This window comes from Typopeltis vanoorti, chromosome 12 (assembly GCF_054136105.1).
Source record: "Typopeltis vanoorti isolate ZY-2024b chromosome 12, IOZ_Tvanoo_1.0, whole genome shotgun sequence".
In the NCBI taxonomy this organism is placed as follows: domain Eukaryota; kingdom Metazoa; phylum Arthropoda; class Arachnida; order Uropygi; family Thelyphonidae; genus Typopeltis; species Typopeltis vanoorti.
Window position 1 is genome coordinate 13,320,480 of NC_143560.1, and position 20,106 is coordinate 13,340,585.

Genomic DNA, 20,106 nt, shown 5'->3' on the forward strand with positions numbered 1-20,106 from the left:
TTCATTGGGTCACAGCATCAGAGGATTTGAATTTGACTGACATGTCAACTCTCCCAGACCCAGCTTCAATGCACCTGTCCTAGTGAGGGTGCATGTACTTGATTTAAAGAATGACTAAGTATGTGGAAATATCAAGGAGAAAGGAATTTTAATTAAGACAGGTGATAACAACAGATTTAGAAACCAGCTAGAAGCAATGCTGTGAATGGAAGAATTTGAAAGAAGAGAGAGAATGCATGGAAGCTAATTAAGAAATAGCTGTTAGCAGTAATGACAACTTAGTATACTTCGACTGAAAAGAAAAAGAGGTCTGGAGATAAGGCTCATGCTAGGAAAGTGACTTCAATAGTATGAAAAGAAATAAACCAAAACATCAGAGGAGATCGGTGTTATGAGATAAGGAAAATCCAAGGAGTTCTTTCATTATATGGTCAGTAGAATGATGAAGATGAAATAGAGATGAGATCACTTTATTAGGTATCACTGATTTATTTCTAATTCAAACTAGATGTCATAAGGAAGTGAGATTTCACGTGTTGTAAGATAAACATGCTAAAGTGCTGAACTGATAATTACAATGAATGCAGTAGTAGAATGGAGGCATGAAACTATAGACCAGTTTATAGTCGATGGTTGTAAACATTTTGGAGAAATTAACAGAATTGAACAAGGGAGAGTAATACTGTTTATGAAGGTTCACATGAATTTGTTAAAGGGTGCTCTTATTTCAGTAATCTGGTTGCTTACGCTTGGAATCGCCAAACTTTATATAGTTTCTATATTCGGCATGAAACTCTTTGAGTTTCTTATTCGGCTAAGAAACAATATGGAATATAATATCCCTTAACTTAAATAAGTAATCTGGTTGCCTTTAAAATAAAGTAAAAAGTGGTTAATGAGAGACAGGCAGTATATTATAATTTCCTCCCACCCCTCCAAAAGATATTTGACAGTGTTTGCAACATACGGATTTAGATATCAGGCTGGATTGGAAATTGGCTAACAGATATCAAATATGGGAAGGGAAAAGGAGTATGAAGGTTACAAGTGGAGTTCTACAGGGGTCAGTATACTAATCCCATACCTGTTCAATTTTTATATCAATGATACAGTCACTGCACTGCAGGGAAAAATGAGGGGGGGGGTACCCAAAAATCACCAGAATTATTTAAAAAAAAAAAAAAATAATAAAGTTTATAATACCATATTCTAGTCTCCTTCAAAGTACTCTCTATGCGAATCAATGCACTTGTCCCAAATGTTTTTTCCATTGCTGGAAACAGTTCTGGAACTGTTCAACTGGAATACTGTTTATAGCCTCCAGCAACTTTTCTTTCACTTCATCCACATCAACGAATTGCTGCCCTTTCACAGTTTTCTTTATCTGTAGGAATTAAAAAAAAAAAAAAAAAAGTCACAGAGAGAGATCAGGTAAATAGGGAGGGTGGGGAACAACCACCATGTTGTTTTTTTTTGTCGGGAACTGTTGGATAGACAAGGCCACATGAGCTGGGGTATTGTTGTGGTGAAGCAACCAACTCGATGCTCCATATTTCCAAAAACTTGCTCAGTGGACTTTCGACAATCTTTTGCTTGTTTTGGCAAACCTTTTTGATGTTTTCACCATTCCTGCTTGTCAAAGGTCGGCCAGATCGTGGTTGGTCTTCAACCGACATGTCCCCATTTTTGAAACGGGAAAACCACTCTTAGACCTGCATTTTACCTAAAGCATTGTCCTTAAAGGCTTGCCAAAGAATAACAATAGTTTCAGCTGCAGCTTTACCCAAAAAGAAAACAAAATTACACACACACACACACTTTGTTCCTTGGTCAGCATTCACAAAATTGCCAAACTTGCTTTTAGATACTAACAAAAAAAGCAGCCAGAACAACAAACCAGTTCACACAGAATAACACCACTTGCCAGACTGTAACAGAAAACTGCACACTCTATGCATAGCAGCATCATTTTTAACCAGAAAATGTGTGCACACCAAATTCAAATTCCGGTTATTTTTGGGTACCCCTCATATTCAGTTGTTTTTAGATGATGTGAAGCTGGGGAGGGCTTCACATCATTTAGGAATAGTGATGATGTCATGGCTCATCAGGAGGACTTGAATAAGCTGGAAAGGCAGGTATATGACATAGGAATGTCAATTTAAGGCTGTCTAAAGTTTGAAATTTTGGTACTGATAGACAGATGGCTACACACTTTATTGCTGGAACTATATTATTTTTCAGGCTTCCATGTAGTAAGACTTACCGTAGGAAGATAAATACCACAATACCTGTCACACATTGACTTGAAAACATTGCATGGAGTATACTAGGCAAGCATTCTAGTCATTTATCACATGACCTTTGTAGAGTTTTCAGTGCTTATATCACATTTTCCCATTACCTATTAACTTGTGCAATAATTTCCCTGTATCTAATAGGCTCCCCTCAACAACTTACATTTCACTTCTCCTATCTACTAAGCTATACAGAGCACACTTCTTTAACCTGACCTCATTTTATAATAGGATAATAACTATTGTTATTACACTATTATAACATGTAACCATATTAATGAACCAAGACCATCCTTTAATAAACCCATGCTGAGAGCATTGTATTATGCTGCTGTGGTTGTTTGGAATTATGGTCAAAGTGGCTAAGGTGACAAGGCCAGTGGTCTTATGTCTATTTGTGTGTATTTTTTTGGTCTGTTTAGTGGGATGAAAAATTTTAGCTTCTGTGTGTGTATGTGTGGGGGGGGGACCTGCAACGAGTACTCACTTTTAGGGGGGGTGAAATATATATATATATAAAATAAAGGTTCTTTGTATCCTGGACTCGATTTAAACGTAGGTATTTCTGACCAAAGGTTTCATGGTGAGTGGAGAGACTGCTGAAGTTGCTCTTTCCTTATTTCAGAAATTCAGACCACATTTCTCTTCTTACACCATGGAATAGTTTTCTTACTTGTATACTTTTGGTCTTGTGCTGTTCAACAATAGAACAACATTAAACCAATAGCCCTGGCCAGGTAATTGATTTTAAACAGGAGATGAAACTATTTTAACTAAAGCTTTTATCTTCTGATTCCTATACCATTTACTCTGAGCAGTTTACTGAAACTGTTCGAGGATATGAATACATTAACACCTCAATTAAATTTTCTAAAGAACTGAGACTAGTTAGGTTACAGATGAAACAAAAATCTTTCTGCACTTTTTGGAAGCTTGTAACAGATTTCCTGTCCCAAATTACCTTATCTGCTTCTCCAACCCTTTATGATTTTCATATCTCTCACCCCAAAAAAACAAGTGAATAAATTTGAGTACACTAGACACTAGTCCAAGTGCAGTCTGATCAAATGGTTACACAAAGTAACAAATTGCTCCTTGTCTCCACCTGTTAGTGTCCTCATCATAGCAGCAATCAACCAAGTTGTCTTTTGCAATGTACCTCTTATCCACTGTCATTCCAAGATCCACTGCCTTTTCAAATTCTTGGAGTAGTTCTACCAATGTAGTTGCCATCCCTCTTCTGAATTCTAAAGTGAAAAACCTAACACTAACATTCAATATTAATATTCTCATTATAATTGCCCATATTGCCAGTCAGTTCAAATTCTATTGAAATTACTCATTGCAATAGCAATGCTGGTTGCATATATGGTACAGCTATACTTTGAATTGTTATGATAATAACAACTACCTGTTATTTTTGTAACTAATTTATTATTAGCAAATATACACTTTTAAGTAAAAAAAAAAAAAAAATCAAAACATTTCCTTTTTTTTTTTGGAAATGTTTTTCTTCATTTATCATGGGGAGGGGGGAATCACATAAATTGAAACTGATATTTGGATCTTTTTTGTGATTAGGCTGTGTGACATTTCAATGGATTTCTAGCAGTTATTGAGTTTTTATTGGCACTTGTGACATAGTAAAAGATTATTAGAAACACACATGCACAGGAATTAATACTAATGTATTAATGCAGATATTTTAATTATTCAGATGTACACTGTTCGTGTGCAATCTTGTGAATTTACTTGTGCAATGATGATGGCCTGTTAGATTCAGGCTGAAATATTTGCATTAATAAATTATTAATTATTAAATAATTAATATAAATTATTAATTATTAAATCGTTACTGTCTACTGTTTTAAACCTGGGTTGCATATTGTGGTATCTATTAAAAACATTTACCAAATTTTCATATATTTTCTTTAGAATGCTTTTCAGCTTTTTTCTGTGTGTGTCACTAACACTAGAAACCAATGATTAAGAAAGTTAAAGCTAAATACCAACAGATGCTATTTACATGATCTGCATTTTTTTTATTTATTATTATGACGTGACACCTCCAACGAGTCCAAAGACTCACTCTACAACTCTCTGGCTCCACCAACCACACCAATGCCATCATCTACTGTCCATCACCACCACTAGTATTTTCACAGACAATCACAAACATCCATGAATATGGATGCAAATTCTTCACAAAAAGAATTTGTGAAGCATTAGAATCTATGTTGCAGATGAACTATACAATATATATATATATATATATATATATATATATATATATATATATATATATATATATATATATATATATATATATATATCATCTGCAAGTCATTTCACATTATTTGTAGAAAGTACTTTTGGTTTGGCTATTAAGTAAAGTATATTAGACATGAAGCTGTACTCTTATTTTAATCCTTTATCCACACATGAGAAATATACTGGTTGTTATTATTATTATTATTAAACAAGACCTCATGGAGTCAAAGACTCATCTAGGAGGTCCTTTTATCTTACACACACATCTCATCATACCGTGTCTTAAACACATTCAAACTACTTGCAGACACCACGCTCTTAGGCAAGGCATTCCAATCACTCACAACTCTGCACGAAAAAAACCTGCCTCTCACTCCCTTACTCACACCCTCCTTATACAGTTTCCAGGGATGACCTCTGGTTCTTCCCTGATCTCCCACTATTCTCTGTAGAACTTCTCCACCATTGATCCTATAACAACCCCTTACCAACTTGTAGGTCTCTATCATATCTCCCCTCTTCCTTCTCTCCACGAGACTCTGCAAATTACATCTTTTCAATCTTTCCTCATACTCAACATTCCAGAGGTCAGAAACTACCTTAGTCAGTCGCCTTTGGACCCTTTCCAACATCTCTTCATCCTTCTGAAAACCCGGTGACCAAATCTGGGCACAATAGTCCACGTGTGGCCTAATCAAAGCCTTATACATTGGAACAAGTATCTCCCTACTTCTACATGTCAGTGTCCTCCGCATCATTCCCAGAAGTCTTTGTGTTGTCTTCACAATTTTGGCGATGTGTCCCCTAAATTTTAGATCCTTATCCACTATCACCTCCAGATCTCTTATTTCCTCTACTTCCAACAATATATTCTCACCAAGCATAAATTCTGCATCCCATCTTTGTTTTCCAAATTTTAAAACTTTACATTTTGCAACATTGAACTCACATCCCCATTTGCTTGCCCAATCACTCAATTTATTCAAGTCTTCTTGCAAGGCCACAACATCTTCACTACTCTTTATGGTTCGTCCAAACTTTGCATCATCTGCAAACAACTGAATATCTCCATCCAAATCTTCACCAATATCATTAATATATAAGTTAAATAGTAATGGCCCTAAAACAGACCCCTGAGGCACTCCACTAGTGACTTTCCTTTTCCTGGATATTGCACCCCCATACACAACTTGTTGATACCTATCAGATAGCCAGTCTCCAATCCAATGCACTAATCTAATATCCAACCCCATCTGCTCTAGTTTGACTGTCAACTTATCATGAGGTACTCTATCAAAAGCCTTTGCGAAATCCAAGTATATTACTGTGTATCCTTCTCCTCTGTCCAAGGAAGCAGTCACTTTATTGTAATAAGTAAGTAGATTACTAAAACTCCTTTAGCAAATCCATGCTGTCCATCAAAGATTATACCATTGTTGTCAACCCAACTCTGGATCCTAGTTCTCACAAGCTTCTCCAACAACTTAACCACAACACCTGACACACAGATAGGCCTATAGTTTGATGCTTGAGTTCGATCACCTCCTTTATGAAGTGGCACAATCTTGCCCTCCTTCCACTCTTTAGGAACTTGACCAAGTGCAAGACTCGTATTAAAAAAATATGTCAAGGCAGGTGTCAACTCTCTGGCACACTCCTTCAGAATACGTGGTGATATATTATCAAGTCCCACAGCCTTATTTACATCTAGTTTACTCAACTTCCCAAACACCTCTTGCTCACTTACAGTCAGTCTCTCCTCCCCATCATCAACTGCTCTTAATCTCTCCATGAAGTCACATTCACAAGATTGAAAGATCTTTATGAATTGCTCATTAAGTATCTCCACAACACATTCTGCAACAGCTGTCTTTATACCATTTCCTCCAATCAATGTCATCCTTCCATAATCATTCTTTCTTTTGCTGGCTACATATCGAAAGAACTCCCTAGGATTCTTTTTGGCTTCATTAGCTAACATCATCTCAGTATCCCAGTGTGCAAATTTCTTTTCCAACATGTATATTGCTATGCATTATTGAATGCACTTTCTTCAGTGGGAGCTAGATCCAAGGAGATACTAAACTCAATCATGCAAGAAGTTATATTTTCTACATAGAAGTAACAAAATGTGGAATCACCATATTATTAAAATATTCTGGATCAGGCAAGTTGCAGAAGTTTTTCACTTGGGTAGAAAATAAATTATACTAGACACAAAATTATCTTGTTTAAACTCCCCCAACCGGCCATGATGTCTATAGACATCCGAATAAATCTGGATACAATTCTTTAACACCTATTGAATAACATGGATAAGAAGTGCAATTTGGTCTCACTATTTCATCCACTTCGGCTGGTAGGGAGGTTAATCCCTTACCTAAATGTGAGACAAAAGTTTACACGTGAAGTATCTTCAAGATTAGGCCACTTCCACAGTCTCATCATGAAGTAACTTCATTGTAAAGATTTTTTTTTTTTTTTTTTTGGTACTAACATTTGTTAGTTCACTCTTGAGTAAAGGATTAAAACAAGAAATCCAACCAAGTGGGGAGGGAAAAAAATACATAAAACCTTTCTCTGTGATCCAAAGGTATTTTAACATGGTGATATTTTGCTACTTGTACAGAGAAAACATGACTTCTGCATTAATTTAGTTTAAAATATCTCCATGGGTCGCGATTAAAAATAGAAACCTGTCTGGGTAAAACCATTCCTTAATGTACAGCAATATACACACACAAAAGGAAGCATGTTGTGCATCATGACATAGTGAGGCAATCTATGTGAAGTCAACAGCTTGCATATAGAAGTAGCTTAGTTGAGAACATACTTTATATGCAAACTTATTTGCTCACACTTAGGGTTAAATGAGAGTACTTTATTTAGGATAATTTAATTTCACATTACTTGACTGGATTTTACTTTATTTTATTTTTTATTTTTAAATGCAACAATCGTAACATTTAACCGAAGAATGACAAAACACTGGAAATTATTATCTTATTTCAGCTTGCTGCTGCTTATATTTACAATTTATGGATATTCAGCTAGACACAAAAGTAATTTGTACAATAATTTATAATTATTCAAGACCTCTTGCAGAGTTAAAAACCTCAAAGAGTAGGCATACTACAAACTCATCACTACCATGTAAAACTCATTTACCATCCGTACTCTAACTACAACTGTCAGATAATGCATTATGAGCACTCATATTCCCTATATGCAAAAAACCAGTATGCCACCAATGTATGAGAAGACTGGCTAATTACTTTAATCCTAGCATAATGATTAACGAAGTGTGTGTGTGTGTGTGTATAAAATAAATCGATACCTTTAATTACTGAAAAATTATGATGCTCCTGAATGCTTACAGTAGAAAAGAAAAAGCTAAACTATTTTAGGTGATGGAGTAGATCCTTTGTAACACAAAGCTTCTAAGGTAAATGTAATAAAGTTTAAAATGAATGATATTAATTAACATACCTGTGTAAAAGTCCCGAAGTAATATAGGTGAACTTGACAAGGACTTGAAGCTAAGACAGTATATGATTTTAAGTGGTGGGTAAAAGATAGCAACATGAGTGTAAAAAATACATGAAGATAAATAAGAATTTAAAACTGATGATGAAAAAGTCAAAACTAAAAAATTAATTATGCAAATTTTGGACTTGGAAGGAACTGAACTGAGAATAAAGAATAAAATTTTCTCAGTTCCTTCAAAATACAGAATGTTATGACATCCTTGCAATGGAGACTATAATAGAGAAATAAAGAGTGAAATGGAAAAGGGAAAATTAAACCAGAAATGAAGATGAAAAAGAGGTCATGGAAAATGTATTGAGTGATTTAGAGTAGATGCATAAGAAATATCAGACAAGCAAGGAAAGCAACCAGTATAATGAAAAGAGAAATTAGAATACAAGAAGACTAGCAGTATGGTCCAAGAAAAATCTCAAGGAGTTTTTTCCATTATGTGACCTGTAGCAGAAGAAATTACTATAGACATAGTTTTCTAGATGCAGCAAGTGGTCAGGTGATAATAACAAAGTAGAGATGTTTAACAATTGCTTTATCAGAGTTTTATCAGGAGATTTCATTCTGGTGAAACAGGCTTCATTCCTAGAGGTATGGAGAGGTTGAAGGAGTGGAATGAAACATATATTTAGAATCGTAAGATGATACATATCGACATGGAAGCAGGGATGGATGAGATTTCATGTTTTAAGGGCCATGGCATGTAATGAAAGTATCAACTGGAAAGATCTTAAGGAGAGAAAAAGAAAGGAAGACAATGGCACTGCATAATGGCAGAAGAGTGCAATGGAGACATCAAACTAATACACCAGCTGTCAGATTTTGGAAAAAAAAATTGTAAGAGCTCATCAACAGAATTGGACAGATGAAGAATTATTATTTATGGAGGACGGCATGAATATGTTAAGGAGTGGACTCTTGTTTCATAGTTTTGGACACTTTTTTAAATAAGAAAGTGGTTTTATAAGAGACTGATTAATAAGGGAAAGACATATACAATAATTTTTCTGTATTTTTCAAAAGTGTTTGAAAGATTCAGATACAAGTTGATATTTATATTGAAATAAATGAGTTGAGATAAAAGGCTGTACATTGGACTGGCTGCTGAGAGATATCAAACAGTTGTTATATGGGAAAACAGCATAAAGAGAAGGAAGCTATTTCCCACTGAGACTATTACTATTCAACAATTACTACACTGTAAAGTTATTACAAGGAGACATTCATTGTTTGCAGGTAATGTAAGGCTGGACAGGATTATTAATAATAGTGCTGATACAACTCACCAGGATTTGAAAATTAAAAAGGAAAATTAAGGGTGGGATACTAGTTTAATGTTGCTAAGTGTATGATTTTTCAGTTTGGGATTCCTAGATGGATAGCTGCATGCTCTATTGATGGAACTGTTCCGAAGGAAGTAGAGGTTCTGGGATGGATAAAGATTTGAAGTTCAGGTGATACACACTAACAAATGTGGTGAAAATAATCTAGAAAGACTGCTGGAATAGTGGGAGAAACATTGACCATGAGAGTTAAGGATTTGCAGGGGATGAAGAACCTTCAAATGGGTACAAACGTGGGTAAAAAATTATATTAGAACTGTAAAAGTTTGACTATGAAGAGAGAGAGAACACTGAGGTCATGTAATCTGCAGTCTGGCAGATAGAAAAAAGAGGAATGATATGAATGAAGTGCCTTTTCCTGAAAGTTGAATGGAGAGTGAGTAGTAGTTGTATGGTAGACATCACCTGGAAGGGTAGTGAGAGTGCAGAGAGTGAACGAGTTTAAGGAGTAGCACATTAATAGGCTTTGCAGTTAAAAAGAGACCTCCAAAATGTGTATTACTTCACAGAGGTCCTGTAATGATGATAATTAGGTTATGGAAAAGAACTTATCAGCATTTCTTCTATTTACTTACAGAATCCATCTTGCTCCATGGAAAGATGTAATCCATCTTGTCATGTGAAGTAACCAGAACATTAATTACAGAAGTAACATAATGTCCCAATATTTTGAATATTATATTTATGCTTATTTTTCCAATAATTCAAAGTCATTGTCAAGGGAGCACTGACAAGCCAGAATTTGCTGCAATTTTTGCAACAAACATATAAGATCACTAGTGTGATTATTTCAGCATTAAAAAAAAAAAAAATGTATTACAATATCAAGCTGGTCAAAGCAAAACTAAATAATCCTCAGTTTGAGTAATAAATTAATTTACAAAAATGTTTAAATTAACATGCTATGTGACAATTTATGTCTTTCCAAATGGTAAGATATTTTTAATTATCATTTTGGTGTAATTTAAAAATTACTATTTTAAAAGATAAAATATTAAAGGCTTTTTTCCTCATCACTATTAGTCTCATGCTTACCACACTGTGTTATCACTTCTACATGGAGAGGTGCAATAGTTCCCTCCTCCACTTCACACATCAACTATGCATGCAGGCAATGAAATAACTTATAACCTTCCTAGAAGGAAAGTAGTTTCAATAATAAAGAAATAAAATCTGGAGGCAACTTATCCCTCTAGGCCTTGTATGGAGAGCATATATAATTTCCTTATGCTACAGGACCTATTCATATGATTTATGATGTGGTGTTTAGGAAGATAATATTAAAAGATAAAAATATGCATTTAAAGAGTCAGGATTCTGTTATTATCATTCAAAATGACCACTGTTTTATATCCTGGAATTTTGATGTTCCTATTGTTCTCTACAACTTCATTTATCCATTTTTAATTTTAACTTTCCTTCCCTGAATCAATGATATGAGTTGTTTTGATAACAGAAGTACTTGTGGCATTTTAGCCCATTTAAAAATGCTTGAGTTAGTTTTTTTTTTTATAACCAGTTTAAGGGGAAAATAACGATGGTAAAGTCTTTCATTACTGAGACTATTTTACCTGCAAATAATGTGCATCAAGGAAACCAATTTTAAATTTAGTGACGTGAATTTCTGCTGTTATCCTCTACTGCGTGTATTTACAAATGCATTACAATTTCTATTCTGGGAGGGAATGAAAACAGTATACAATTGTATAGTTTCAGTTGGATATTTTTTTTTCCCATGAAATCCCAACAATAAATCAAAAATATTTTGGATTATTTAGCCAACTGGCAGGAAAAGCCTAGTTTTTGGTAACAAGTATTTAACAAATATCAAACTCATACAAAGCAATACAACACAAAATCAGAAAATTGAAATTCTTATAAATTTTAAATATTTGTATGATTATTATCCCAACTTGCCAGCCTCCCTCGAGTACAGTAAAAATATACTGCACATTTCTTTCGGCATCAAAAACACACAGGATGGTCATAAGGAGCGATGACGAGGGGGTCATCCCTGGAAGTTACAAAAGGAGGCTGTGCGTAAGAGGGTGAGGAGTGGTTTCTTTGCGTGGAGGGTGGTTGAACCTTGGAATGCACTGCCTGAGAGAGTGGTTGGAGTGGGGATGGTTAATGGGTTCAAGGAGTGGTATGATAGCCTTTGTATTTCCTAAAAACGATCTCCCACGATGAGTCTTTTGACTCCATGGAGGCCTGGATAATAATAATAACACTAATAAATCACGATTTATCAACCTATGAATATAAATTAAAGATACCAAGAAATTATATACTTGGTTTAATTCTTTATCCAAGTGTAAGCAAACAAGTTTGCACCTGAACTATTTTCAGGACTGAGGCAACTCTTATAAAGAAGCTAACGACTTCACATCACTTGCCTTAGTATCCCATAATACAAAGTACAACCCCTTGTGGACATGTATAATGCTATGCATTATGGGAAGGGCCCCTACCCAAACTGGTTAATTTTGTTGAGATCGCATCAGTGGAAGCCAGTCCACAAGGAGATGTGCTTTGCATCATGGAATACTAAGACAAGTGATGTGAAGTCATTAGCTTCTTTATTACGAGTTGCCCCAGTCCTGAAAATAGTTCAGGTGCAAACATGTTTGCTTACATTTGGATAAAGGATTAAACCAAGTATATAATTTCTTGGTATCTTTAATTTATATCCAACAACCTATGAATATTTTCATACTGATTACTGATATTAGATGATATTAATACTTTATCATCATTATAGTATAAATTTTGGACTAACGATCTGCGACAATCATTCATTAAAAGTAAATGTTATAAATTTGATCTACCATCATTAGTAGAGCTAATAATAGTGGATAACCAAACTGCAACAATACATAAAAACATCATATCATTTCTTGCACTGAGGTAAAGATTTTTTGCACTTCTTTCTCTGCAATGTTTTCAATCGCTCTTGAGAACTTGTGCTACTAGAAAATTCTAAAAATTTTACATAATGTGAGCATTCTTCACTTTTATCTTTTTTCAGTCAAAAATTGAAGCGCTATGAGTGGTAGAATGAGTTTAAGGAGAGAGATATAACTATTATGTATATAATAAAGGTATTTGGCCTTCCTATGATGAATTCTAGCACTATGGATGATGCTGATAAAGATAAAATAGGAGACTTTGGAAAATATTTTCAGCAAGGTTAGTTTCAGATACTAGAATGTGTGCATTACTTTTTAGGCATAGAAAAATTTTAAAATTAGGTAATCTAACTCAACATTAATTAGGACAAACACAGCATTGATTATAATCAATCTATTACCAGTAGATTGATTATAATCCCACATCCACAATCCAACTGACTGAATGTTGGAAAAAATAAATAAACAAATACTACTACTAATAATAAAATAATTGAAAAAATGATAAGACAATGCACCCTTCAACTGGAAGAGCCAAGTTCCAAGAGGAATCTTTATATGGGCTTTTTTTTTAAAATTGAATTTAAGCTAGCTGAGCTGATATGAAGGTAGCAGGGTTTTTTCTACTAGGAACGCTGGTTGTTCATCCTATATACAGGCAAACTGGCCAGAGAACAAATGCATTAACAGACAAAAAATATTATTAGTGGGCAACAGATGAAGTAATGCATAGATATGTATAGTGACATTGCATGCAGATGGAGGATTAAGTAGTGTAGACATTGGATTGTGTGGTGTGGAATACCCTTCTGTGACGAGTCCTTGGAGGTACCATTTAATAATATATATATATATTGCCGACAAAGTGTTAAATTAGGCATTGTAAAGATGGACGTCAAAGTATGAAACGCTTAGAATTTCACACATTTCCTAGGCATTCTATAGAATGCCAAAAGGCAAATCGGCAAAGTATAAAATACTTTTTCTCTCTATTTCAGTAATACATGCTCGTAATAAACGCACGCGCAGCTACTCATGACCTTCAACCTAAAAGAATATTCATGGTAGCAATTAGCATGTATATGTCAAAACAGATACGACCTCTCAAGTGTTAATGTCACAAAGTGAGTCACGTGACTATCTACGCTCGCCCCAAACAGAGTCAGAACTGCACAAATAATGGCCAAGCAAGCTACATCGTCTAGGCAGGAATCACGGCATGTTAACATGGAATGATGATTCTACAAAGAACTATCTAAAGTTCGAGCCAATGCTCGAACTGCGTTTTTTTAACCAATACTACCTACCAAAAGTTAGTGAATGATGTGAAAAATGCTAAGATGATTTCTAAGAAGATACGTGACTTTTGGCTGCTGAATCGCTATGATGTGATGGTCGTAGAAAACAAAAGTAAGTTGATTTATCCTGTTAAAGAACGCATCAGTGAAATCCAGTTTTACGTCACAGATTCTGAGTTATTTAATGTACTTCATGAAGCTCATTTGGCCATTGGCCATGGAGGATGTGACAGAATGTTGAAAGAAATCTCACACAAGTACAAGAACATTACTCGTCATGAACTGTACATTCACCTTTGTGAGCCGTGTCAGAAAAAACAAAAAAGTGTTAAAAAGGGTGTTGTAGTGAAGCCTATGATTTTTTCCAAGTTCAATTCCCGTTGTCAGGTCGATCTCATCGATTTTTAGCTACATCCTGACAGGGAATACAAGTTTATAATGGTATACCAAGATCATCTCACTAAGTTTGTGGTTCTCAAGGCTCTGACATCAAAGACAGCGGAAGAAGTGGCAGATAACCTCATGGACATATTTACGTTGTTTGGAGCACCATCGATTCTACAATCCGACAATGGTAGAGAATTTGCTAATAATGTGGTGAGAAGCCTAAAGGAGTACTGGCTGACTTTGAAGATCGTCCATGGCAAGCCTCGCCACTCACAAAGCCAAGGAAGTGTCGAAAGAGCTAATCAGGACATTGAAAATATGCTGTGTATGTGGATGCAAGATGAAAAAAACTGACCGATGGAGTGAGGGACTACGTTTTGTGCAACTTATGAAGAACAGGGCATTTCATTCTGGGATTAAGAGAGCACCATATGAAGCTCTCTTTGGCTGCAAAGTTAAAGTGGGTCTCACAACGTCTTCCTTACCCCAAGATGTTTTACAAGACATACAGACTGAGGAGCAACTGGAAAAAACGATGGAAAACATCCAAACAATACAAGAAGAAACAGATCACCCTATCCAAGAGAAAGAGGATATTGCACAAAACACAGATGAGACTGTAGTCCACGATGGTAGAAAGGAAAGTGGTGATGAATACATGCCTACTGAAGAGGCTTCCGGTTCTGCTACCTGCTGCGTTTGTTTGAAGGTAACCAGTGGTGCCCATACTTGTAGAAACTGTCACCGAAACGTTCATGCCACCTGTGGACATGAGAGTAAAGACGATGGAAATGAGAAAATAGAAGGCGATGACGTTAATATTTTGTGTACTCTTTGCTTCAATATTGAGAATGCTGTCAAAGGTAAAATTCGATCTAAATTGAATCTGGAAATACAGGCCGAAAAAATGCAAATGGATTCCGACAAAAAATTTCCTCCTGCAGCTTTGGGGGGGTCACTGTGTGAGTTCCTATCCCAAACGTCGACAAGGGGCGGGGAGACTCGCGCAATCTGCTGGCGGTTGTTATGAGTGTAACAGACAATGGTTTTTACCGACTTGGAACTGCTGAAGGAATTTTAAATCAACTCTATGCCAGATCACAATTCACTTTATGTCACAAGGACTTACTGAGAGTTGGAGACGTGCTTGACCATGAAATAGCTCTCTGGTCAGCTGCTTCCACTCAGTCCATGGGTAGCAGCCAGGGATTCGTGAGGTGTAATTGCAAGACCAAGTGCCGAAATTTGAAGTGCTTTTATATGAAAAAGGCAATTAAGTGCAATTCAAAATGCCATTCCAGTCTACCTTGTAGCAACAAGTAGTTCAGCACTGGTCTTTTTCTGTTTTTTGTAATTTTGTAATTGTTACCTTTTTTCAATAAAATGCATCTTTTAAATAAAAGCCTTTATCTGTAATTTTGTAATTCTTTTCAATAAAAGCCATTTTCATACTTTGCTGAAACAGCATTTGTCATTCTATATAATGCCTAGGTATTCTATACAATGCCTAGGGAAAGTATGTAAAAAAATAAAAAGAAAACAGACATTTCATACTTTGCCTAAAAACGCCACGCATTCTATAGAATGCCTGCTTTTCACACTTTGCCAGTAACATATATATATATACATACTGACTAATCACCACTGTGCCCAAACCTATACACACACACACGCCACAAAATTTGCATCTATGCATAAGCTGGCTTTCACACCCTATGTAAAAATGAAGACCTTCAACAAATTTAGGAAGTATTTCAAATTCATAATCATTTAAAATGGAAGCAGTTATTTTAGACAAGAAATTATAATTTAAAAAGTCAAGAACATATCAGCTACTTCATTATTAATAAGACCTACAAGTTCTTCTACTATGATTTGATTCTGAGAGTAGCTTTTACTTTAATAGAAATACTTCATAAAATTTGAAACAAAACTTTCTACTCAGTAGAAGAAAACTTTAACAGTAATAAAGGGATGAAATATAAATCAATGGATGCTTTGATATACATATGCCAGATCAGTATGGTAACCCCAGTCATAATATTAGAAGTTAAATGCAATATGAAATATTTTATACCAAGCATTTCAAGTAAAAGCAACAACAAACATGAACTGACACCAGGAGATTGTTTTTCCTGGTGGTGACCACTAGCAATGGAACTGAAATATATGTGGAATAATTGTTGCATTGATAAGTTCATTCATAGTTTTAATTAGTAAGATGTTAAATGGGGATGATATTCTGAGGAATAGAGATGGAGGGACATGGAGAAAATTATGGCAATAGTTATTGATGAAGCAGTAAATATATTAAAAGAAGTGATGGTACTTTGATTGTGAAGTTAACATATCTGTTTGAATTCCACTTTAAATTTGACAAATAAACATGTTGCTAAAAATCTTGCTCATATGCCAAGAATGGAGTATTTATATAGAAAATTATGGAAGTAGTTACTGATGGAGCAGTAGCGATAGCCATCAATCAAGTGATATTTTTCTAGGCTCTGTGTTGAGACAGTTAATAGGGAGGAAAGACCTTTGTAGGTCATGCAAAGTCCAAGTACTTATCATACTAGTATATATATAATAGTAGCATATATATATATACTTAGCTTTCCAGTGATCAAAGGTATGAAAGAACCCAGGACAGTTTTTGTGGTCAAGTCAAGTGTTCTCTATAAGAGTAGTTAGATGTGAAGTTCTTTGTTTACATATACTAGGAAAAAATATGAATGAAAACAATATAATTTGTCCACATGTTTGGCTCTATCATTATTTTATGTAAAGGAATTGGAAGACTTAAAAGAAATACAGGGTGTTCGGGATAAATTTGACAGTTTCGTAAGGAAAAAGAAAATCTTCTTTGTATCTATTAAATTTAATGAATTGACAAAAAAACATTACAGGCAGAGTTAATTACAATACTATCAACAAGATTTACTCAAAATAACCACCATTAGCATCGATCACAGCTTCAATTCTGCTTCGGAACCCCGAACAAGCTGATGCTACAGTCTCCCTGGGAAGGGCCGCAAAAACTGTTTTAATTTTATCCATTAACTGGGCTTTTGTATTACTGGAAGTGCGATTGGTGTCTTTTTCAACTGCGCCCCATACAAAATAATCCATGGGGTTAAGGTCTGGGGAGTTTGGAGGCCAAACATTTGGACTGGTGAAGTCGTAGAAATTTTCAGACAACCATTTTTGACTTTTCCCAGAGGTGTGGCAAGGGGCCGAATCCTGCTGCCATACATACGGCCTACCATTGGCTACCCTTGTTATCCAGGGCTTGACTACAGTTAGCAACTCCACGAACAAAGCCCGAATTCCAATGCCAGGGTTCTTCAACACCTGTTCCTGCAGATTTGCGAGGAATTCTGCTGTACGAACGCAATCAGATCGTCTGCTAGGGATCTTTCTTCTTGCTACATCCTCGTAGTCACCATTGCAAGTCTCTAGTTCATGCCTGATTGTTTTTACTGTATTCAGGGAGCATTGGGCAGCAGTCGTAATATCCTTATTTTGATGGCGGGCACGAATCATCATGATACAAGTTATTCTCTTCCATGATTCAGGTGGGTTCCAGCTATCCATCCTTTCTGACATCTTGTATATGAATGAAGAAGGGTCCAAACTTTTAAATGAAGAGAAGTGTGTGTTAATACATGTAACTTAAGGAAAAATATAATTAATTATAAATATGTCAAATTTATCCCGAACACCCTGTATATGGGATTAACGTTTTCCTTTGAAAACTGCTCACATCTAAATGAAGAAGATATTTAACATTAAGTAAGATATGCCTTTGATTCATTTACTGAAAGATATCAGTAGAAATAAATGTAATTTTAGAACAATAATAGTTTCAAGACAAAGCATTTGTACCATTTTTTTTTTTTTTTTGCTGGATTCACAAACACAGTATGCACAATCATTTAAACAATGATTTCATCAATTAAAGATGTCAAGAAATTAAATTATTAGTTTGATCCTTTATCCAAGTGTAAGCAAACAAAGTTTGCACGTAAAGTCTTTTCATGACTGGGGTTACTTGTATATAGAGGCTAATGACTTCACATCAATTGCTTTGGTATCCCATAATGCAATGCATATATCCGTATAGACATGTAAAATGCTATGCATTATGGAAAGGCACACTACCCAGACCAATTTCAACTTTTATTGAGGCCTCATCAGTGGGAGCCAGATGCAGAAGTGATACCAATGTTGAAGTAATGCAAAAGTAATATTTCTATATACAAGTAGCCAAAAGGTGTCCTCCCACCTTATTACTAAAATACTCTGAATTAGAGATAGATACTTAATGTTTTTTATACTATAAATTAAAGGTGTGAAGAAATTATTACTTAGACTTGGATAAAGGAAGAAACCAAGAATATAATTTCTTGGCATCTTTAATTTATAGTATAACCAAGCAAAAAACAATGATTCTATCAACATCAGTTTATTAAAATTCATTCTACTATATGCATTCAAATTAAAAATAACTTTATTCCTGATGAACTTTGCTATAGTGCATAAGAAACCAGTATAATAATTTTAAAGTATGTTTAGAACAATAATAGTTTCAAGACAAAGCATTTATAGCATTTTTTTTTTTTTTTTGCTGGATTCGCAGTATGCACAGACCCCATGGAGTCACAGACTCATCCTAGATCAGTCTATGACTCCATGGGGTTTTAGGATAATAATAATCATATAAAGCACAGAAGCTTGATATTATCATATTATATTATATTAGGAGGAAGTAGGGGTGATGTGATAGAGATGCAAGTTGGTAAGGGATTGTTACAGGATTAATGGTGAAGAAATTTTTCATAAAATGGTGGGAGATTGGAGGAGAACAAGAGGTCACCCCTGGAAACTGTATAAGGAGGGCATAAGAAAGGGAGTGAGAAGCAGGTTTTTTGCATACAGAGTTGTGAATGATTAGAATGCATTCCTTAATAGTGGTGTCTACAAAGAATATGAATGTGTTTAAGGCATGGTATGATAAGGGACCTCCTAGATGAGTCTGTGACTCCATGGGGTCCTAGGATAACAATAATCATATAAATCACAGAAGCTTGATATTATATTTTTTAATAAGATTAAATTTTAACATTTCCATTTTTTAACGTTTTTATTGCTTTGTAGCCAGTACAGGTACTGTGACATTTTATATGATGAAAATATTGATATCACTTTGTTTAGTAGCCATCCTTGCTATGCACAAAACTACTTTCACATATTCACAGAAAACAATCAGCACTGCTTTCACTGCAGTGACATTTCTTTTTCAGTTAAGAGTGACTCCATTTTAATCACAATTTTAATCCTTATCTGCAAACACTGTTCCAGTTTTGTGGCTATGCTGAGTAGGTTAACCTTCATTTAAATACTGCATTTCTGATAGTGATAAGCATCACTGCCATTATGACTAATACAAACAATATCACTGCTGTCATCTATATACCACAAGTTGGTTCTGATAGCCAGTGATTAGTGGTTTGCCACTGCTTATTTCTTCGTGATATGCATGCATGCACACACACCAGTAGTATATGCAGGAAAGGTACGGGAGGAAGTGGGAACAAGTGGGATTTGCTTCTCAAAATTTCTCTGATGAAATATTGGCATACTGATTTATCACTATTTTAAAGCTTTCAATTATACTAGCTCTGATATTGAAATTTATTACTTCAATAAATAGGCACAAAAATTCAATATGGCGATGAAATTTACTATCAATTCTGATGCATTAATCTTTCAGTAAAGAATAACATCACCTACACAAATGACTGACATGAGACATTTTGCCTTAATGCACTTTACATACAGTGAAATTCTGTTAAGTGTTTACTGTATTCTATTTCATGACATGCTTTATTAGTAGCTGACAGCATAGTTAGATAAAGTGCAAAAATACATCTTAGTGGTTATCACAGCTGTCCACAGTTAAATTTTTTTTTGTATTTATCGTAAGAATTTTAACTGATACAATGCAACTATATTAATACAGATGGATATGGCATTTTGTTTTTACTGATATATGAGTAAT

The 20,106-nt window shown here is 34.9% G+C and overlaps 1 pseudogene; it reads left to right on the forward strand.

Moving 5' to 3' along the window:
* The first annotated feature begins 13,700 nt into the window (after nt 1-13,700).
* Nucleotides 13,701-14,066, forward strand: LOC150100587 (KRAB domain-containing protein 2 pseudogene; annotated as a pseudogene).
* The last annotated feature ends 6,040 nt before the right edge of the window (nt 14,067-20,106 follow it).